The 22,751-nt window shown below is 52.9% G+C and overlaps 1 protein-coding gene across 2 annotated transcripts in view; it reads left to right on the top strand.

Moving 5' to 3' along the window:
- Nucleotides 1-22,751, top strand: part of PRKCZ (protein kinase C zeta) — a 99,593-nt gene that overhangs the window by 5,915 nt on the left and 70,927 nt on the right. The gene's annotated exons all lie outside the window — the stretch shown is intronic.

The following is a 22,751-nucleotide window of genomic DNA, read 5'->3' as shown; positions in this document are numbered from 1 at the left end:
CAGCTGGTGTGGCCTCACAAGGGGTTCTTACTGGTGCCCCTGCCCTTGGCTGAGTATGTTCAGGCACTAGTGCCACCACTGGACAGGGCGTCGGGTTGGCCAGCGGTGCCATGAGGAGACATCCCGGAAACACCCTGACCTCCCCAGGCAGGCAGGACCCTGGCTAGGACGGCTGGATGCGGCTCCTGTGTGTCTGTCCTGACTCATACTGGCCGCATTCTCCTTTGTGGAGGGTCTGTGGGTTGAAGGTGAGGTCCCAGGGGCAGTGGGTCGGGGAAAAGCTTCTGACCACACCCCAGAGGCCCCTGACCCTGGGCAGTTTGGTCCACCTTGTCCTTCAGGGCAGCCTCTACTGACTGGAGCACAGAGAAGCTTACAGGACTGTGCTTGGCCCCTGGCATGGGGCTGAGGGCATGCCGTGGTGCTGGGGGACTTAGCTCAGCCCCTTTCCGGCAGGGGTCCTGGGTGGGCTCTGGGTGCAGCAGTGCCACACGGGTGGGAGCAGATTCCAGCAGAGGCTGGGCTGAGTTTGTGTGCACCCCCCCAAAGATGTTCAGTGAGCCCTTGTGTGTGTGACTCCTGGATTTAGGGGAGAAATCAGGGCTGAAGAGAGGTTTGCGGGTCATTGAGACTGAGGGTTGGAGTGGCCAGTGAGCAGGGCTTGCCCATGGTCCTACGAGGAGAACAGGGGACCCTGAAGGAGCACTAGCAAGGCTGGGAAACATCTTAATTGTGGAATCCTGGCAGGAGGGGAGCAGGCAGCCTGAAGAGGTTGGAGCAGCCCAGGGGCTAGCAGGAGGTGCTGCCCCAGTGGTGGTCATGGGGGTAGGTGTGAGGGGCAGTTTTGGGGGGGCAGTGTGAGGAGCCCCAGGAGGTCCTAGCTGGTGTCAGACTATGGTAAATAAAGCTAGAGGCGGCAGGGGAAGGGGGCCTGGAGGTTCTGAGGCCTGAGAGTCGCCCAGAGAAGTGGGGGTGGGGGGTAGTAGCCAGTCCTGCAGGTGAGACTTTCCAGCCAGAGTGGGAGGGGCTGATGGGAGGCACCTGTGCGCATGTGCAGTTTTGCTGTGAGTATATTTGAACCTGCAAGGATGTGGTCAAAGCAGGACCTTGGTGGGTGGGGTGGGTAGTCAGAGAGGAGCCTTTTGGTGGGGGCCTCAGAGATGGGTGTGTTGCACAGGGGCTTCGAGGTCCTCATCCCCATGTGGCTGCCCCCACCTGACCTCCTGCCAGGGTGCCCACGTCTCCTGGAAGGGGCAGCATCACACTTGGTAGAGCTCACCTGTGTTTTCAGACACACGGAAAGGTAAAATTAGAGAGATGCTCCTGTTGGAGACAAGGTCCCTTCCACTGTGCTCTGTGGGCAACTCTCAGCCACAGTGACAGGCTGGCTCACTGTCTGCCCAGAGTCATCTCCAGCAGCCAGAGCTGGCCCGGGGCACAAGGGACGCCCAGCACCTCTGCGTCTCAGCATCCCCAAGGCAGGAGCCAGCCGTTGGCTTAGCCCAGGGCCCTGGCTGTGCTGCCTGAGGGCTCAAGTCTGCCCTTTCTGTCTCTACTTTGGTGCCCTCCTGGCTTGATCCTCATATGGATGCTGCCCCATCCGGGGTCTCACATAGGGGATGGCAGTAGGGGCTGCACTCAAGCACCCCAGTGACCTCCTAGTGTCATGGGGTCTCCACTGGAGGTTGACACGGGATAACGTGTGGGCAGGGCCGTGTGCCTGTGTGGGAATTCGGGGAATGTGGTGCCGTCTCTGCTCGCCAGCAGGTCCTTGAGATGCTCACCTGGGGCGGCTCCGAGGCTCCAGGCCCCTTGGTGGTGTTGGAACATTCCAGCAGTGCTGTGGGGGGTGGGGTGGGGGTTGGGCAGAGAGGAGAGTGGACAGAAAGTGAGAGTTGGCATCTCCTCCAAGTTCTGCTTGTCCGGCTCCATTGTGATGCTGTGCTTGGGCAGTCAGGACGGCCCACACTGTTCCCTTTGGGCAGTCAGGACAACTCCCACTGGTCCCACCATGGCCCAGCTATGGGTGTGATTCTAGCACCTGCGTCTCTGTTCACTGCCAAGGCCGTGGTCAGTGAGAAGGGATCAGTGGCAGCCATGATCCAGGTCAGGACCCCATGAGGAGGGCTGACGGTGTGACAAGCCGCGGCTGGAGAAGGACATGCTGCAGAGATGCAGATGCAGGGGCGCCTAGGTGCATCTGGCCGGAAGGGCCGTGTCATACCTGCCAAGCCTGTGTTCCTGGCAGCAAAGCCCCTTTTGTGCAAGTCCACAGCCTGAATTTAATCAGTCCTCTTGGGTTTTTAAAAAGTTGTATAAAGCATACCTAACATAAAACTTACTATTTTAACCACTTGGAACAAACTCGGTGGCATTTAGTAAGTCCATCACCTCTGCCTACTTCTGAAACATATTTGGGAAGAAAAACCTGAGCCCACGAGCAGTCGTGGCTCCTCCATGCAGCCCCTGATGGCCAGCAGACTGTGCCATCTCTACGGAGTCACCCTGTGTAGACATTGCCCGGAACGGAACGTACAATATGTGGTCTTTTGTGATGGCTTCTTTCACTTAGTGTGATAGTTTTGAAGTTCATCCATGTTGTAACATGTATCAGAACGTCATTCCTTTTTTTTCCCTCCAATTTTTATTACCATGGTGAAGTACACGTAAAGTAAATTCAGTATCTTAACTATTTTTAACTATACAGTTTGTTGATATTAACTAAATTCACATTGTTGTGCAACCATCCCCACCATCATCTCCAGAACTTTCTCATCTTCCCAAACCGAAGCTCAGTCCCCATGAAACACTCACTCCTGCCCCCACCCTCCCACTATCTGTTTCTATGATTTTGACTCCAGGGACCTCCTAGAAGTGGGATCATACAGGATTTTTTCTTTTGTGTCTGGCTTGTTTCATTCAGCATCATGTCCTCAGGGTTTATTTGTGCTGGAGCAGGTGTTAGATTCTCCTCACTTTTTAATGCTGAGACATATTCTGTTGTATGGACAGACTGCAGTCTGTTTATCTGTCATCTGATCATGGACACCTGGGTTACTTCGTGTTTTAGCTACTCTGAATAACGCTGCTGTGAACACAGGTGTGTAAATATCTCCTTGAGACTCTGCTTTCAGTTCTTTTGGGTATATATTCGCAAATGGAATTCCTAAGTTAGAGGATGACATGGTTGGATGGCATCACTGACTCAGTGGACATGAGTTGGCGCAAACTCCGGGAGATGGTGAAGGACAGGGAAGCCTGGCATGCTCTACTCCACGGGGTTGCAAAGAGTCAGACATGACTTAGCAACTGAACAACAGCAATGCTGGTTCTGTTTTTAATTTTTTGAGCAGCTGCTGTGCTGTTGTCTACGGTGGCAGCACCGTCTCCCATCCCACCAGTAGTGTGCACAGTGGCTCTCCTTGCCCCCTGTTTTCACCAGTGCTCATCTCCCGTTTCTGACACTAGTGTCTCTGGGCTGTGCGGGATCTTCGTTGCTGCCCTTGAGACCTTCCTTGTGCAACATGGGATCTCTTGTTCTAGTTGGGGTGTGCAAACCCTTTGCTGCGGCATGTGGGGTCCAATTCCCTGACGGGAGATGGAATCTGGGCCTCTCACGTTGGGATTGTGAAGTCTTAGCAACTGGACCACCAGCATAGTTCCCCCCCAGTGCTGCTTGTTTTCTGTTTTGTTGATGGTACCCTTCCTGATGGATATTAGGTGGTGTCTCATTGTGGTTTTGATTTTTGTTTCCCTGATGGTCGGTGATATTCAGCATCTTTTTAGTTCTTGTTGGCCATTTCTTTGGAGAAATCTCTACTCAAGTTTTTCACCCACTTTGAACTGGGTTGTTTTGTTGTTTTTAGAAGTTCTCTACCTACTCAGCATATCAGATACACAATTTGCAAGTATTTTCTCATATTCTGAGGTTTTTTCCCTACTTCGTTAGTGGTGACAAAATTATAAAATTTTCATGAACTCCAATTTGTTTTTTCTTTTGTTCCATGTTTTGTTGTTGTTGTTCAGTCAATAAGTTGTGTTGGACTCTTTGCAACGCCATGGACTGAGGCATACCAGGCTTCCCTGTCCTTCACTATCTCCCGGAGTTTGCTCAAACTCATGTCCCTTGAATCTGTGATGCTATCCAACCATCTCATTCTCTTTCGCCCCCCTTCTCCTCCAGCCCTCAATCTTTCCCAGGATCAGGGTCTCTTCTAATGAGTCAGTTCTTTGCATCAGATGGCCAAAGTATTGGAGCTTTAGCTTCAGGCCTTCCAATGAACATTTAGTATTGATCTCCTTGAGTTTTGACCGATTTGATCTCCTTGCTGTCCAAGGGACTCTCAAGAGTCTTCTCCAACACCACAGTTTAAAAATATCAATTCTTTGGTGCTCAGCCTTCTTTATGGTCCAACTCTTACATCTGTGCATGACTACTGGAAAACCAGAGCTTTGACTATATGGACCTTGGTCAGTAAAGAGATGTCTCTGTTTTTTAATATGCTGTCTAGGTTTCTCACAGCTTTCCTTCCGAGAAATCGTTGCCAAATCCCCTGTGGGGAGGCTTTGGTCCTTTGTTTTCTTCTTAGGGTCTTTGGTGCATTTTGAGTTGACTTTTGCACATGATGTTAGATAAAGCTCTGGGTTTGTTGTGTTACATGTGTACGTCCAGTTCTCCCAGCACCATTTGTTGAAAAGACTGTCCTTTCCCCATTGAATGGTCCTGGCACCCTTGTTGGAAATCATTTGACCAAACTTGTGAGGGTTTATGTCTGGGCTTTCTGTTCTGGCCCATTGGTCCATATGTCTTGTCTGTATGCAGCACCACAGTAGCTTTGCAGTAATATTTGAAACCAGAGAGTGTGCATCTTCCAGCTTTGTTCTTTTTCAAGATTGTTTTGGCTATTCTGGAGCCCTTGTGATACCATATGAACTTTAGGATGTTTTCTGCAAAAAAAAAAATTGAGATTTTGGTAGGGAGAACACTGACTCTTTAGATTACTGTGAGTAGTATTGGGACTTCCTTGATGGCTCAGACTGTAACGAGTCCACCTGCAATGCAGGAGACCCTGGTTTGATCTCTGAGTGGGGAAGATCCTCTGGAGGAGGAAATGGCAACCCACTCCAGTATTTTTGCCTAGAGAATCCCATGGACAAAGGAGCCTGGCAGGTTATAGTCCATGAGGTCACAAAGAGTTGGACATGACTGAGTGACTAACACTTTATTGATGTCTCAACAATATTAAATCTTCTGGTTCATAGACATGAGATCTCTTTCTGCTTATTTATTTCATTTAATTTTTTCAGCACTGTCTTATAGTTTTCAGTGTACAAGTCTATCACCTCCTTGTTAGATAATATTGTTAAGTATTTTATTCTTTCTTAAAAATAATTTTATTTTTGGCTGTGCTGGGTCTTCATTGGTGCATGGGCTTTTCTCTAGTTGTGACAAGCTGTTAAGCTGTTTTGGTGAATTTGTTTATTCTAACATTGTTTGGAATTTCAGGGTTTTCTGTATTATATATAAAGAGAGATAATTTTACTTTTCAGCTGATAATGCCTCTTTTTCTTGCCTAATTGCTCTGTTAGAACCTCTAGTACTTTGTTGAATAGAAATGGTGATACTGGGCATCCCTGTCTTGTTCTTGGAGGAAAAGCTTTCAGCCTTTCTCCATTGAGTGTGGTGTTTCCTATGGGTTTTTCACGTATAGTTTTTCTTGTGTAGAGGAGAATTCCTCCTGTGGTATAAGAAGTGTTTATGGTCCTCCTCCCTGGTTTATGGCAGGGAGCTCCTGAAACCCTTGGAATCTCCTGAGTGATAGGTGTGTCTTGTCATTCATTAGCAGTTGATTCTGGGTAGGGCCTCAGATGGGGCTGGTCCCTGGAAACACCCAGAGATTAGAGGGTTGGAACCTGACCTCCAGGGAGAGGCAGGGGGCAGGTTGAACTAATCTCTGGTGGCCAGTGATTTAATCTATCGTGCCTCTGTGATGAAGCCTCCATAAAACCCCAAAAGGATGGGCTCTCCAGTCGGTGAACACATGGAGATTTGAGGGGAGTGACTCCTGGAGAGCCTCACACCTCCTTGGTGTTATCTTGCTTCTGCCTATTCCTGAATTAATCTGAGTTCTATGCTCTGCTCTAGCAAATTAATCTAATTGAGGAGGGGGTTGTGAGCCTGTAGCCTGTGGGTCAAACCTAGACAGCATATTGAAAAGCAGAGATGTTGCTTTGCTGACAAAGGTTCATCTCATCAAAGGTATGGTTTTTCCAGTTGTCATGTATGTATGTGAGAGTTAGATCATAAAGAAAGCTGAGCACCGAAGAATTGATGCTTGTCAACTGTAGTGAAGACTCTTGAGAGGCCCTTGGACTGCAAAGAGATCAAACCAGTCAATCCTAAAGGAAATAAGTCCTGAGTATTCATTGGAAGGACCGATGCTGAAGCTCCAATACTTTGGCCACCTGATGCGCTTTGGCCACCTGATGCGAAGAACTGACTCATTGGAAAAGACCCCGATGCTGGGAAAGATTGAAGGCAGGAGGAGAAGGGGACGACAGAGGATGAGATGGTTGAATGGCATCACCAACTTGATGGACTTGAGTTTGAGCAAGCTCTGGGAGTTGGTGATGGACAGGGAAACCTGGCGTGCTGCACTCCATGGGGTCGCAAAGAGTTGGACACAACTGAGTGACTGAATTGAACTGATCCTTTGGGTCAGAAGCCGAGGCATCAGCCTGGACTGGCGGTTGGTGTCTGTAGTTGGGTTGGAGGGCAGTCTTGTAGAACTGAACCCTTAATGTATGGGGTCTGCCACTGCCTCCAGGTAGATGGTGTCAGAATTGGTAGGATGAGAAAAAACCAGATCAGGTACCTGCTGTTCCTAGTTTGTTGAATATTTTTATCATGAAAGGATTTTCAGCTTTGTCATGTGTCTTTTCTGCATCAATTGAAATGATCATTTTTTTTCCCTTTGTTCTATTAATGTGGTTTGCTGCATTGATTGTTCATCTTTTTATTCCAGGAATAAATCTGACTTGGTCATGGTGTATAGTTCTTTTACTATGCTGCTGGATTTGGTTTGCTAGTATTTTGTTGAGGATTTTTCATGAGGCACGTTGGTCCTTTGTCTTCTTTTTCTTGCAGTGTCTTTGTTTGACTCTAGCATTAGGGTAAATCTACCTTCTGGAATAAGTTAGGAAGTGTTCCTTCCTCTTAAGTTTTTTGGAAAAGGAAGATTGGTGTTAGCTCTTCTTTAAATATTTGGTAGAATTCACCAGCGTAGCACTCAGGTCCAGGAGTGTTCTTTGTCAGGAGATTTTTTTTTTTTTTAATTACTGATTCACCTTACTAGTTATTTGTTCTTGTTCAGTTGCTCAGTTGTGTCCAGCTCTTTGCAACCCCATGGACTGCAGCACACCAGGCTTCCTTCTCCTTCAGTCTCCTGGAATTTGCTCAAACTCCTCCTGTCCATTGAGTCAATGATGGCATCCAACCATCTCATCCTCTGTCACCCTCTTCTCTTCCTACCCTCAATCTTTCTCAGCATCAGGGCCTTTTCCAATGAGTCGGCCCGGCAACTAACCTAACTGGTTACAGGTCTGTTCAGATGGTCTGTTTCTTAGTGATTTAATCTTGGTAGGTTCTGTGTTTCTAGGAAACACAGAATTTGTGCATTTCGTCCCAGTTATCCAGTTTGTTGGTATACAGTTGTTTACAGTGCTCCCTTACAATCCTTTTTATTTCTGTGAAATCAGGAGTAATGTTCCCACTTTCATTTCTGATCTTGGTAATTTGAGCCTTTCTTTTTTCTGGGGCATCATTGGTTAAGCCTGCACTTCCACTGCGTGGGCTTCCCAGGTGGCTCAGAGGTTAAAGCATCTGCTTGCAATGCAGGAGGCCTGGGTTCGATCCCTGGGTCAGGAAGACCCCTGGAGAAGGAAATGGCAACCCACTCCAGTATTCTTGCCTGGAGAATCTCATGGATGGAGGAGCCTGGTGGGCTACAGTCCACGACTTCACTTTCACTTTTTTTTCCATCTAGCTGAAAGGTGATCAGTTTTGTTGATCTTTTCAACAAAAATGGTTTCACTGATTTTCCTTCGTTTTTCTATTCTCTTTTGTTTGTCTCTGCTCTGATCTTTATTATCGTTCTGCTAACTGGGAAATGGTGAAGGACAGGGAAGCCTGGCGAGATGCAGTCTATGGGGTTGCAGAGAGTCAGACACAACTTAGCCACTGAACAACAACAAAGTTTCAGATCTTAAGATGTATAGTTAGACTGTTGATTTAAGATCTTTCTTGCTTTTAAAAGAAAGGGTTTATAGCTGTCAATTTCCGACTTAGCTTTGCTTTCTCTGTATCCTTTGGGTTTTGGTATGCTGTGTTTTTGTTCATCTCTGAGTGTTTTTTTATTTCTCTTGTAATTTCTTTTTTGATCCATTGGTTGTTTGAACGTGTTGCTTAATTTCCACACATTTGTGATTTTTCCAGGTTTCTTTCCTGTTGTTAATTTCTAACTTGATTCTGCTGTGGTCAGAGAAGATAGTTTGTATGATATCTGTCCTTTAAAACCTGATTGAGACTTACTCTGTGGCCTGACATGGTCTGTTCTGGAGAATGTCCCTGTATACCCAAGGACACGTGTGCTGCTGTTGTGGGCGGTTCTGTGTGTGTGTCCACCACGTCTCCTTGGCTTGTTGTGTTGGTTCAAGCCCTTGGTCTCATCATTTGTTTCCTGTCTGACTGCACCGTCATTGCTTCTTATGGCTGAGTAGTATTCCGCTGGGTGTTTTGTTATATCTTACGTATCCATTCACTCATTGATGGACATTTGGGTTGTTTCTGCATCTCGGGTATTGTGGACATTCATGCAGAGATTATAGGTTTTTGAAGCACTGAATTGGTAATTTTGTTCTGGCCACAACACAAAGAATTTTTCGAGTCTGTGTGTGTAGAAGCATCATAAGAATAAACTGTCAGCAGAGCCCATGAGGTGCCCACTTTAAAGGGGTCTGGCTCCCATCCAGTTCCTGGGTGAATAGAGCCCCATGTTGCCTGGGGGCTACAGGCAAGGGAGGTGAACAGGCCAGTGGCTCAGCCAGAGAGCCGTGCTCCCTGGTGTGGCAGCTGGGGGCTTGGCGGCTCCCTGCTACCAACTGGAAGCACGTTTCTAGGGCTTTTGGGGTTGGGCGCCTGGCAGGATAAGGGGGTCTTGGTGGTTGGTGGGCTGGGTCTTTGTGGGGAGAGGTGAGCTGGCCGGTGACATCTCTGGGCCAGGCAGAACCCCTGGCCAGTGGTAGCTCTGGGCGGCTTGTTGGAGCCCAGGAATGACGTGGCAGTGCAGGGGCCTGGGGGGGCCACCTGCTGGATCTGGGCAGGGGTGGCTGCAGTACAGAGGGGCTTTGTGACCTCATGGTCCCCAACAGGCTTATGTCAGCCCCTCTGTGCATTGTCTGTCCTGTGCTGGTGGGTGAGGGGGCTCCTCTGTTGTGTGCGTCATCCTGCCTCTGTTCACATGGAGATGTTCATGTTTGACTTTTGTGTTAAATACGGTCAGATCTGTTTAACATTTTCCCATTGCCTGTGCTGGTCATTTGTGCACAGACTGTGGGTCCTCCAGCAGGGAGCAGGCCCAGCAGGGGATAAGCATGGCCGAGGCCTTCAGCCCTGCTTCCAAGGACACTGGGGTCTTGCTGCCCACTGCCCCCTTGGCCCCTGTTATGGCTGTTGTCCTTAACATCTGGCCACACTCCCCACAATGTGACTGGACTGGGGCCTCTTTCTAGAGACCTGACTCTAGCCTGGGGGTGGGGTGGAGTGGCCTTCCTTGGTAGGTATGAGCTGCATGTGTGCGGCTGGGAATCAGGCAAGTGTCCAGGTGGCGGCCAGGGCTCCATCAGTGAGCAGATGATGGACCCACTGTTATCCATAAAACAGGGTCATGGGGCTGTGAATCAGACGTGGTTCTAGGGAATACTAACACCTCTGTGGAGTGAGCAGTCATTCAGTGTGTCTTGAAGGACAGCTGGGGGCACTTAACAAAGCAGAATAGATGTAGTAAAGAAGCCCTTTCTGTCAACTTGAGGATTTCCCTGTGGGTGGGGAGCATTGGCCTGGAGGAAGAGTCATGCCAGAGGCCCTGTCACATGGAGCTGGCCGTGGACACTGCTAGCGCTCAGGTGACCCCCTGGGAAGGGGTACAGAAAGGAGGGCTTCTCAGTCCTTAATGGTCTCAGAGAAAAGCTGAACCTGGGGGTGTGGTCCTGCAGCCCATGTTAAAGCTGGGGGTGTCCCTCGAGGCCATAGGAGCCAGGCACTGGCAGCCTGAGTTCTTCGTGTCCTTGGCCCCGCCCTGTCCACACGCTCAAGTGAGGAGGCGTCCCTGGATGGCGGGTGGACTGGCTGGTGTAGGACAGCCCCTCTCCAGCCTGCTCCCTGGAGGCAGGCAGCCCTGCAGAGGACCCTGCTTGTCACCCAGGTGGCTGGCCTGTGGGACTGGTGCCCAGGGCAAGGAGACTGTACCTGGTCAGACCCTGAGGAGCCAGGACCCTGTCCAGCCCTACCCCTCTGGTCCGGAGGTGCAGTCTGAGGGGGTCAGGGGCTGTTTGGCCCCTGGCTTTACCCGCAGCTATGCCCCTGCCAGGCCCCGTGGCCCAGGACTGAGCTGGGCTTTCTGGCCTGTCAGGAGCCCTGGCCTTTGGGGCTTTCGAAGTCCTCTAGCCCCTCATCAGTGAGGTTGGGGAGGTGACAAGCTTGCCCCTGCTATCCCTGCATCTGGGCCCCAAGCCATTCCCTTTTCTACTCCAACCACAAGGAAGCTTTCACCGCCCAAGGTGTTAAAGAAGGTACATGCCAGTCAGCCTCTGGAGGGGGAGCTGAAGGGACATTCACTTCAGCTCACCTGGACAGCTCCCTCCAGAAGCCCAGAGGAGTGGTGACTGTGGAGTGGGGCCAGTGGGGTCAGCCGGGGCCAGTGGGGTCAGCCGCGGGCCGCAGGAGCCGTAGTGGGGTGCAGAGGAAGGGGTGGCCTTGCCAGGGGCTGTGGGGGAGGATGGAGCTCGTGCTGGGGCCCACCCCTCTCCCTCACATCCCTGCCTGGTGCTCCCAGAACTGCTGTCTGTCTCTTTTCTGGCTCTGAAGCTTCGTGTGCTTTCCAGTCATGCTGGATACCCACCCAGGAGCAGAGCTGTGCAGGAGAGGCCGTGCTGAGGCGCATCTCCCATGGCCACAGCCCACCCAGGCAAGCAGGGGTCAGTTCTGTGGACTCAGGCAAGTTTGTGAGACCACAAAAGGGGGTGCTTCTGTGCTGCTGGGGCCAGACCCCGGCTCTAGGCAGGCGGGGGCAGCTTTCTGTGCCTCACCTCCCCCTGCTGTGGAAAGGGTCTGGAGTGACCACCTCCTCGGACGCTGTGTGAGCAGTAGAGAGCTAGAAGGGCTCCAAGAGCGGGCTGTGCCTGGTGAGGTCAGCTCTCTGCCTCCCCTGCCCCCTCTGGTGGGTCAGAGGGAGCAAGTTGCCCTGACGTTGTGTGCTCAAGGCCACCCAGCATCCTCAGATGAGAGGACAAGAGCCAGACCCAGCCTGAGTGGGGGGCTCAGGGGGCACTCAGGGTGGGGGTCAAGCTGGCAGGGCTGGACTGGTTACCACCGAGTCCTTCCAAGGTAACGGACGCCAGTTATTCCCTGGCATTTATATGTGTGTGTATTGCTTTATTAAAAGTCCAGTTTTATTCAGCTTTGTCTCAAGTTATCTGTAACCTAGAAAAGCTACTTTTCCATTTAAAATAGGCTGCCATTAAAATGAACAGTCCCCAGTTCAGCCGAGGTTTTCTAGAGCTCTGCAAAGCCGCATGTTTGGAATGACTGGAGGAGAGTGGGCTGAAAGGTGGTGACTGTGATGTCCAGCTCACCTTACTTGGGTTTGCCTGTTGGACTCAGGGTAGATGTGTTTCCCACTGAAGCCCCCAGTAGAGGCGGTGGGTCTGTGATTTTGTGGTTTGATAGCCTGAGGGTGATGCAGACATTTCCAGTAAAGGTCCGGTAATGAATATGTTGGTCTGTGTCTTGGGCTCTCATGTGCCATGTCGTGTGAAATTGGCCCACATGCAGAAACGGGGGGTGAATGGAGAACAGGGCTGTGCCCCCACGAGGTGTCATCAGTGGACAGTTTCTTGTGTCTTCTGGGGACCTTCTGTTCCACTGGTGCTTCCGAAGTCACGTGAGTTTCAGGCGCCATTACCTGACGACTCAACTCTCCCAGGTGACTTTAGGCCAGAGTGAGGGAAGGAGCTGGGTTTCGAACCTAGAGCTTTGGCCAGATTCTGTGCTGGGAACACAGGTAAGTGTAGACTCCTGAGCTGGCCACCTGCCTAGAACCCATTGCAGAAGAGTCGCTCCCCTTCCCAGCCCTGGTGTCGCCTGGAGGTTGGGGGGAGAAGCCTCCCAGACCTCTTGGGCCCCCAGCGTGGAGCCTGGCTGCACAGGTCAGCACAGGCAGTTGGGGGTCTAGGCAGGGTCAGCATAGGCTTCTGGGGGTCCAGGGAGGTCGGCTGAGTCCCCTCGTGATTTTGGAATTGGAAGGAGAAGCTGGCAAGGACCAGATGTCACATGGGGCAGCCCAGAGTGACTGTCGGGCTGGAGGTCTGCTCTGGCCGTAGCCAGCACAACAAAGGCCACCTGCTGGGGGCCCACCTCTTGCCTCAAGCTGGAGTGGGTGTGATTCCAGGCTGGTCACTCCGATACTCCTCTCTCTGGGACCTTGGTTCCCTCATCTCTGCCCTTCCTGCTCCCCCCACCGCCACCCCTCAGAGCAGCAGCAGTACCCAGACACCTCCCGACCCTGGTCCTGTTCACCTCACTGACCAGAACCAGGCCTTCCCTCTTCCCCTCCTTCCAGCCATGGCACCCGGGAGCTCGGGACCTGTGAGCATTTGTGTTGGACCCGTTCTTGGCCTCTGCAGATGCAGGTCAGAGGTCACCCACAATCCGGGGGCCACTGTCACTCGGCCAGCGAGCCTGGTGTGCGACAGGCTGGGGCCCCATTGGGTCTGTTGCCCACAGACGCCGTGTCTGGGAGGCTCAGAAGCCGAGCTGCTGCCCCGGCTCCTGAGGTCCGTCTCCACGCAGAGACGCTAAGCTCCCGTGACGTCAGCTCCTCGGCATCCAGGCCATGTTTTAGTCGGTGCCTCAGCTGCCGGCTCCAGCTTCCCCGGGGAGCCGGGTACCACCCGGGCCTGGAGACATGAGGAGACAGGGATGTGAGAGGCGGGGGTCGGGCCGGCCAGCCTTCCTTTAAATATCCATCTGCCCTGGTGTGTGAACCCCCCCGCCTATTGTCAGGGCCCACCGGGAGCAGAGGGCAGCGTCCGCGCGTTCGCGGAAGGAGGATGCCTTCTTTCACGCCCACCGCTCCGTAGAGCATAAAGAATCTGCCGGGGAGGCAGGAGAAGAAAGCCCGGTGAGTAACGCGCATTGCCCGGCGGCGTGCAGGCAGCAGTTGTGTTCCGGACACAGCCTCCCCGCTGCACGGATGCTCCAGACATGGGCGCGCTGGTGCCGCTGGCCCGGGCAGGGATGTGGCCGCTGCAGCTCCGAGCTGAGCCGCGGGGGGAGCAGCACTGAGAGGTGACAGGTTTTAGAAAAACAAGCCCCAGGAGAGCCTGCCCAGCGAGGGATGCGGCTGATGCGGGGGTGGGGGAGGAAAGGTGCCCCCTGAGATGGACGGTGTGTGCCCGAGGCCTGGCGGCTGGTTGGCTCCGGAGCAGCCTCGTTTTCATCTGACACCCTGGCCTGGGGGCCCTGCTCGCTCGCTCCTGGGAGTCCTGCTGCTGGGCTCCTCCGTGGAGGGCCTGGGCGCAAGTGTGCATGTGGTTGCCTGCTCTGCGCTCCGCGTCGCTGCCGCCCGAGTGTGGGCAGCTACGGAGATGGGGCCGCCCAGGCTGGCCGTGGCCGGCACCTGTTTCCCCGCCCTGAGCCCTGTCCACAGAGCGGCTGCGCTCCCGCCGCCCCGGCAGTCCCGTGGACAGCGGGCCGTGTCAGTGTGGCTCTTCCACCCGGCCCTGGGCTGTTGGCAGCGAGTGCAGCTGGGTCTCTGCTTCTTCGTCCTGACATGGTGGGAGGTACACGCGGATGCTGGGGCTGCGAGTCGCTGGTGGGGACAGGGGGATGTGGGTGCTCTTCTGACGTCCATTTTGCAAGATGTTTTTGTGAAAAACAAAAGCAGCAGGAGGCAGCCCCCCCACCAGGCTGGCGGGGAGCAGGTCCCCCCATGTGGACAGTGCTGGGGTGACGGGAGGCTGTTCAGGCAGGGCCGCCCCCCCCCCCCAGAAGCAGGACCCTTGAAATACTGGCCACTCTGCAGCCAGTCCGGAGTGTGGGGGTGAATCGTTTGTTTTGGATAAATCATAGAATTTGGGGTGCATGGCAAGGGAGATGGAGCAGGGGCTGCTCGCATGCGTGTGGCCACGGAGCAGAAATTAGCTGTGTCATAGTTTCTCCGGGCCGTCTCGGCCTGTTCCCGTTCATGTGATCGTGCGCTGCCTGTGCAGGGCTGGTGGGACCCTTGGTGCAGGCCGGCTGCCCAGGGGCCCAGGACGTGGCCTCGGGGCCCAGTGCCTCGGCTGGGTTTAGTCAAAGCCTTGAATGGGGAACAGGTTGGAGGAGTGAGCCCCCCAGAACTGCAGCCATCCTGTCTGCGTTGGTACTGCCAGGTGGGGTTGTAGTGGGGCCCACCTGTATCCGTGTCCCGGTCCCATCTGTGTGGCTTCCCTGCTCCTGTCTCCACTGCGTCAGCCACTGATGGACTGCCTTCACAAAGTTGAGAGCCGCTGACACTCACATAAGGAGTGTGAGCTCTGTAACCTACCTGACTTTACCTCCAGGCTGTCTGCTGTTCAGTCGGTCACACAGAGCAGCGAGGAGCCCTCCTGGGCAGATGCCATCCTCAGGCCCCCTCCCTGGGCGCTGGCCTGGGGCCCCACAGAGACAGCCTGCTTCAGAAGATCCCCATCTTCCTGTCTTGTCCCTTTTCACATTTGTGCAGTGAGTTTGGGAGCTGTGTCTATGCCCTAGAACGAAGCAGGGCCCATGGCAGTCCATCCGTTGTGAAGCCTGTCCTTCTCAGTGCTCCAGCTGGCAGGTGCCTGGCGCAGGCCCCAAGCCCCACTGAGCGTTCTAAGGCCCAGGGGCACCTGTCTCCTGCTGCTGTGGGGTGGCCCAGGGTGAGGGGGCCGTCCTGAGTGCTGCCCTTGGAGCCAGGGCCTGGTGACACCAGTCCTTGGAGGACAGACCCTCTTTCCAGGTGTTGTGTCACTGTGTCTACAGCCAAGAACAGAGATCAGTTCCTTTCTGTATTTCCTTGCCTAGATCTTGGGAATGGCACGTTTGGGGTGAGAGGCCAGTAGGTCTGCCCCTGCCCCTCCTTGGTAGATGCCTCGTGCCACTGGGACTCTGCTTCTTGGGGGCAAGTAGCACTTGGGGCCACAGCTCCAGGAGGGTCAGATGTGTGTTTCATGCTGGGGTGGGAGTGGGACACCAGGCAGGCTCTCTGACCATAAAAGCTGGCTGTTCTGTGCGAGGGGCAGGAACAGCCTTGTCCAAGATCAGCCACCTGAACCAGCTACTCATCCAGCATTTGACTTGTTTTGGTCCCAAAATCATGGCTGTTATCTTTCACTCAGGAGGTGGCACTGCAGAATCCCCGCCATGCATGTGGACGTGGCGGTTTATTTTTAGGATCATCCTAAAATGTGGAGTAGGCCACCTTGTTCATTCTGTCTGGGCCGTCAGGTTCCACACCCCCTCATCCCCAGCCCCAGTTGCCGAACCACAAGCCTGCAAGTCTCCATTTCCTCCAAGAGGCCGCCGATCAGGAGGGATGAGGATCCAGGTTGACAACTAACCAGCCTTCTTGGAGATTATCTGAGAGGCTGTGATCTGATGGCCATGGAGGCTGCTTCATCTTCATTTTAGTCCGTGATGGTTTATGGGGTGAATAAGAGATTGTGCATGGGATGCTGGGGCTGGGGGGACCCTGAATTTGTGTTTTACTGTTTAATTTGGTAGTTATGTGTCTGGTCTTTTTAAAGGTTGCTCTTTTCCATGTGCTTTCTGGGGGAAGTTGAAGAGTTGATTTGCAGCAGCAAGGAGTATCTCTGTGTGTGGGCACCCTGAGGGGAACTGGGGTCAGCACCCCAGGGCTGCCCTGGTCACCTGCCCCGTGGCCCTCCTGCCCTGTGCCTTGGTTTCTTTTTTCTTTGACATGGGATTGTCAGGAGGCTGAAACGAGGTCATGTCAAACAGGGTGGACATCTCGTCCTGGTCGGGACGTTCTCGTGTGTACGGTTTGCATGATATATTGTTTTCACGTCTTGAATTTAAATTTGAGTTTTATGTATTTCTGCTTTAAGGTGCTGAGTAGTCCGTGTGGCTTAAGGAGAGAGAGCTGGTATCGCTGCCTCTCCCCCACCCGTGGTGCGCGTTTCTGCATTTCTGAGTCTTGAATTTCTCTCAGAGGTGTCCCTCGTTCCGCTGTGGCTCTGGACGTGGCAGTGCAGCACTCCTTCCCTCTGCCCCCAGTGGGGCTGTTTAGTCACTGACTGTTTATGTCTTGTGGATGACATAAACATTCACGTAGATTATTCATGGTAAAGAACTTGCCTGCCAATGCAGGAGATACAAGCTCAATCCCTGGGTCAGGAAGATCCCCTGCAGACGGATTTGGAAACCCACTCCAGTATTCTTGCCTGGAAAATCCCAGCGACAGAGGAGCCTGGCAGGCTACAGTCCACGGCATTGCGAGAGAGATAGACATAATTTAGTGACTAAACAACAACTTAATGCACAAGTAAATGTTTAAGAGCCACCAGCGTCATATTTCCTGTCTTGCACAGCTTGTAGTTTCTCTTGCTGTTGATACTTGTCTTGTTTTCGTCCTTAGAGTTTTCTGGAAGCCCTGCCTGAAATATCCCCATAATCTCAGTACGTGGGCAGCACTCCTGGGCACCTCCAGGCCCCACACAGCATACCCAGGACCTCTCTTTGCTTTCATCCCATGGATCTCCCACTGCTTTGCTTTATCTGCCTCTTCCATCCCTGGTCCATCCTCCATCCTGTGATTTGGGAAAATGACCTGACCTTTCTGTGCCTCGCCCCTGTCCCCTTTCTTGGCCTGATCTCCGGTTAAGATGTTCTCCAGATGTGTTCTGAGAAAGGGGCCTGGAGGGAAAGGAGAGCGAGTCTTTTGAGGCCTGGAGTGGATGCGCATTTACCTGAGTGCAACATTTGGTGGTAGTTCAGCTGGGTATGGAAGCCTGTGTTAGAATCGCCCCCATTGGCACATTCAAGGGACTGACCATGCCCACTGGCTTCTGGTCTGATCATGAAGTCAGAGGCCAGTTGATTGTTGTGGAATTTTTTTTTCTGCTGAAGGTTTCTAGGATCTTTTGTCTTCTATATCCTCAAGTTTCTTGACAACGTGACTTGATGAGAGGTGTTTTGTTTCCTGTGCTGGAACTTTCAGCATGGACGCTCCAGGCATTCCTGGTGGGACACCAGTTATTCCTTTGATGGTTCACTCCCCTCTGGTACCCTTTTCTAGAATGCCCACCAGTGGTTTGTTGGAACTCTTAGACTGGTTTTCTGATTTTCTGTTTTCCACTTCTGTTTTATTTTCTAGGTGATACCTTTAATTTTTCTCGTCCAAACACAACACACTATTAAGTGTGTTGTCCTTATTTTTTAAGAGTTCTGTTTTGTTCTCTGAAGGTTCATTCCTGGAATAGACTGTTCTGCCCTTGTTTCAGAGCTGGACGATCATAGTGTTTCTTTGAGGTTATTAATTGTGGCGAGAGGCGCCGTCGTACACAGTGAGTCACTGAGCACTTTGATGGCTTTAAAGCTTCACACACATGAACGCTTTAGTCCTCACAATCCTCTCTGGGCACCTGCTGCTGTTGTCTGTGGAGAGAACCCAGGCACAGACAGGTCAGATCATTTTCCCAAATCACACAGCTGTGCCTGGCAGAGCTGGGATTCATCTTCTGCAGGCAGGGTCCAAGTCCAGGCTCTCTGCTGAGAGTCTGGCTCCCATTCAGACCCTCTTAAATGGAGTGTGATTGTGGGCTCAAATCCACGCTACTTCGAGGACCTAGTTTGTGAATGATGCACTGGCACCCATAGCCATCTGAGCAGAGGGGGGTGGGTGAAAGAGGAGCTGGTGTCTTCATTCTAAACATGTTCTCCATCCCTTCCCATGGTTCCATGTCCACCCAGGTTCTTTCTCTCAGCTTATTTTGCCGGGAGGTTTCCATTGGCCCCTGTGACCCACGGTCACCAGCCCATAGGGACGGCCAGTTTGGTATCCCTACTGGGCTGCTCCCAGGAAGCTGGGCTCTCATACTGTGTGACCAGGCTGCCACCATCCCCCTGGGTCAGGCCCTCATTCCATCTGCTTCCCAGGTGAGGATGGGGGTCTTCTCCTTAGAGTCTAGGAGTCTCTGAGTCATGGCCTCACGGGCTCCTCCCTGTCGCGTCTCCTGTGACTGCAGTTGGGTGGCTGCCTTCCAGGGTTCCATGTGGTGTCGTCACCCCCCTCCTCTTTGCTGTGATGAGTTTATCGGTGTTTCTTTTCCTTTGACTGTGGTCTTGGAGGGAACACAGTAAATGACTGTGTTCCTGCTGCTGTTGGCCTGGACACCTTCTATTAATAGATGGTTAAAACTGTGCAGAAGAACCTTGGCTAGCCAGGCCTTGATGGGTGAACGTGGGTGGGTGTGGATGTTGGGAATCAGTGCGTCCTAGGGCCTAAGTGCCCATGGGACAAGGACTGGTGTTGCCAGAGAGGTGAGGGTGAGCGGGGGAGCCCCAGCGGCTGGGGACGGCAGAGCTGGTACATGGTGGCTCTTCCCAGCCCAGCTCTGCATGTGGGTTGATAGACACTATGTTTCAGAGCAGGCTTGGGTTTAGGGAGGGTCGGGACACAGCACCACCAGTGTGTGGACAGTCATGGCTAATGACCCCGTGTTGGCACGTTTTCGTGGGCTCCCGTCCCACCTCACCCAGCTTCCTCATTTCCCACCCAGGACCCCACGTGACGTCAGTCGTCACGCGTGTGCGGGCTTCTCTGGCTGCGACAGGCCCCAGACCCCCCTTGTTTCTGTGACCTTGGGCTGTGAAGGAGGTCTGGCCGGGTGTCTGTCAGGTGCCCCTCTGCTGGGTTTTGTCTGATGTATTTCTCATGCTTAGACTGGGGCAGGGCCTCTGGAGGAACCACAGGACCACCACCCTGCTCATCACATGCACCAGGGCACCTGCTCTCCCACCTGTGCTGACATCACCAGGTGACATGGCCTTGCACACCTGGCTGAGGTGTCTCTGTCAGGGGTCCCCTTGAAGAGTCCCTCTTTCCCCTTCTCACCCTGTTTTCTGAGGAAGGTCGCCAGCACAGCCTACCGTGAGCGGAGGAGGTATCCACATGGATTATCTGGACTTTTCTACTCAAGGTGTTTGATGTCATGCCCATTTCCTTATTTATGTTGGTCTGTCTGGACTCACAGATGGTAATTTCATGCTCCTATTTTGTTTCTTGTCCGCATTATTCCAACTTTGGCCACTGGGAGCTCGTCAGATGGGCCTGAGGAGCAAAAGGGCCAGATCCTGGCCAGTAGGGTGATGCTCGGTGCTCAGTGGTGGGCCTCGAGCCCCCATGGGGGGGCAAGGCAGGGGGCTTTCCGACCCCCACAGGCAGGGACATAGACTTCCCTTCAGTCCCATCATCCAGGAGAGGTGGCCAGGACTGGAGGGTGTGCAGGGCAGCACAGCTACGGCCGTGGACACAGGGTCTTCCCAGTGAGCATGGTCTGTTCTCTTCTACCCGTCCTCCTGTTAAGTGGTGGTGGTGACACAGGCTGATCTGGCCGTCACGGCTCCAGGCGAGTCCCCAGGTCGGACGCTGCAGTGCTGCCCCAGGAGAGCCCAGGCATATTCTGGCTGCTCTCCTGACCCACCTGAGCCGGAGTGGCTGCATGTGGCTCCCTTCAACTCTGGCCGCCTCCCCCACCTCCATCTCTGGTGTTGTCTGGGGAGGGAACCCTGAGCGGGTAACCCTGTGGGGAGCTGGGGCTGCCGAGCAGTCATCCAGGATCAACCAGGCAGGGGCACCTTTCCACTGGTGCTGTGTGTCCCTCAGCCGGTGCGAGGTGAGTTTGCAGGAGACTGTGGGGGTAGCTGACTAAGCATCAGTGACTGTTTTGCACTGGAGGTGGCTGAGCGCTCGGAACGTGTAAGCTTGCTCTCCGATGTCGCTCCTGCCCTTTTGCCTGGTGTAAATGCTGCTGCTGCAGCCGACCTCGAGCTGCCCGGTGACCTGACTGCAGGCAGGAGATGCACAGTCATCAGAGAAGATCAGAGGGCGACTCGGACACTGGGCCCCAGCTGTTTGATCCCCACAGCTCAGAAATGCCACTTCCCCAGGCTGCCCCCTTCAGAGCTGTACCCATTGCTGTTCACAGTCGATGGGCGAGCCTAGTGGTGGGTGGCTCCCTGGAGCAGCCCTGAGGACGTGGGCAGGGGCAGAGCGCCTACACGGTGACAGGACTGACTGAGGATTGTCACACTGCAGAGACCAGCTTTAAACACCCCGTTCCCAGGTTAGCGTTCCATGTGTTGCTCTCCTGAAAGCGCTGTCTCAGAACAGACCGTGTGGACTATGTACTCCTCCTCCTCTCGCCACACTGTGCTGTTTTTCACATTTTTTTCCAAATCCTTTGTTATCCGGAGCAGCCTTTCCAAGCCGGTGCCACCCACTCCGAGGTCCCGCTTCTAGCACTGGTGTCTCAGGTCCATGGAATGAGGGGGGGTCTGGGCTGGAGGCTGGGGTTGTGTGTCTGCTGCACATGGTGTGGGCCTCTGTGGGGGGGTTGTTATTGTTGGGGCACTCACGTGGCCAGTTTCTCTTTGCATCACTCCCTTTCCTGGTGGTGGTGGTGGTTAGCGGCTCAGTTGTGTTCTACTCTTTGGCAAGCCCATGGACTGTGTAGTTCCCAGGCTCCTCTGTTCATGGGATTTCCCAGGCAAGAATACTGGAGTGGGTTGCCATTTCCTCCTCCAGGGGATCTTTCCTGACCCAGGGATCGAACCCATGTCTCCTGCATTGACAGGCAGATTTTTTTATTGCTGAACCACCAGGGAAGCCCTTACCAGTGTTAGTTGGCATTTTGTGCTGTAAGGAAGAGCTGTCTCCTGTTGCCTTCCTGTTTAAAACCAACATTGTATCCATGTGGACTGGGATTTTTCTGAATTATGAGTTTATTAAAATTTATTTTCATCATTCCTTTTGAGGCTCCACTTTGCTGCATTTGGCCGGCAGGGCCTGCAGAAGCGGTTTCTGCCAGCGTGGGGCACATTCTTCCAGCTTTTAAGGGGGTACCCACTTTCTGGCACAGCTGCTTCTGGGACTAGCAGGCACAGTCCTCATCTAGCCTGGAGCTGCTCCGGGAACCTGGCCTCCTTGGGGTGGAGGGGACTTTTGGAGGCAGGTCTGGGCTCTGTGTGCCCCTCACACCCAGGAGTGGGGCCTGGGCTTGTGCTCTGACCCTCGAGCTCCCACCTGGACTGGAGCTGCCCTGGCTCCAGATGCCTGCTCCAGGCCTCCTGGGCTCCTCAGCCCCAGTCCACTGCATCAGGACACGTGTGTCCTGCCTACGTGCCAACAGGCCTCCCTTGCAGCCTTGGTCCTTGGACTCTGCTGCTCTGACATGGGTGGCTCCTGGGGGGTCACCTGGGCCCCATGGCCCCCTGGGTGTTGTCAGTGCAATGGTCATCCGGGTTTATTTATTTCTGTCTGCACTCACTTTTAGGGTATGTCCCCCTCTTTGTTTATTGAGGAATTCTGTGATATTACATGAATTGAATCAAAAATAAAAACTCTGCACAAAGATTCCTAGCCATGTACCTTCAGCCCATGTGCAGCCAATTTCATTCATCTGTTGTGCTTATTCTTCCTGTGTTTATTTTTGAAGAAATAGGGGTGTGTTGTTTTGGTGGTGGTGGTTTAGTCGCTAAGTCGTGTCCAACTCTTGAGACCCCATGGACTGTAGCCCTCCAGGCTCCTCTGTCCATGGGATTCTCCAGGCAGGAATACTGGAGTGAGTTGCCTTTTCCTTCTCCAAGGAGGAAATGTGTGTTTTGTTTACCCTTTTCTGCTGCATAAAGAGTAGCCTGGTACATGTACACTTGTTTGCTTGTACTTTCTGCACTTGTCTGCTTTCACACATGTATTTGCATTTGTATTTAGTATGAGAAGTAAAGCTAAATGATAACTTTTAAAATACGAACAGCCTCCCAAAATCTTAAAAAATCACCTTAATTAGACTCATCATTAAATGTCTGCTTGGCATGATCCTATAATACATTTCTCCCAGTATTTTCTAGGTGAAAACACTTTAATTTTCTTCTCAAATGACAGTTTTGCACTATTTTCTATAGAGAAACCTCAAAGATAATTACCTCAGTCTTCCCATTGTATAGGGTTTCCCTTGTGGCTCAGTAAAGAATCCGCCTACAATGTGGGAGACGCTGGTTTGATTACTGGGTCAGAAGATCCACTGGAGAAGCGATTGGCTACCCACTCCAGTATTTTGGGCTTCCCTGGTGGCTCAGACGGTAGAAGAATCTGCCTGCAGTGTAGGGAACCTGGGTTCCATCCCTGGGTTGGGAAGACCTGGAGGAGGGCCTGGCAAGCTACAGGTCATGG

This window comes from Budorcas taxicolor, chromosome 16 (assembly GCF_023091745.1).
Source record: "Budorcas taxicolor isolate Tak-1 chromosome 16, Takin1.1, whole genome shotgun sequence".
In the NCBI taxonomy this organism is placed as follows: domain Eukaryota; kingdom Metazoa; phylum Chordata; class Mammalia; order Artiodactyla; family Bovidae; genus Budorcas; species Budorcas taxicolor.
The sequence above is the reverse complement of the archived record's forward strand: the minus strand, read 5'-3'. Positions and strand labels throughout refer to the sequence as shown.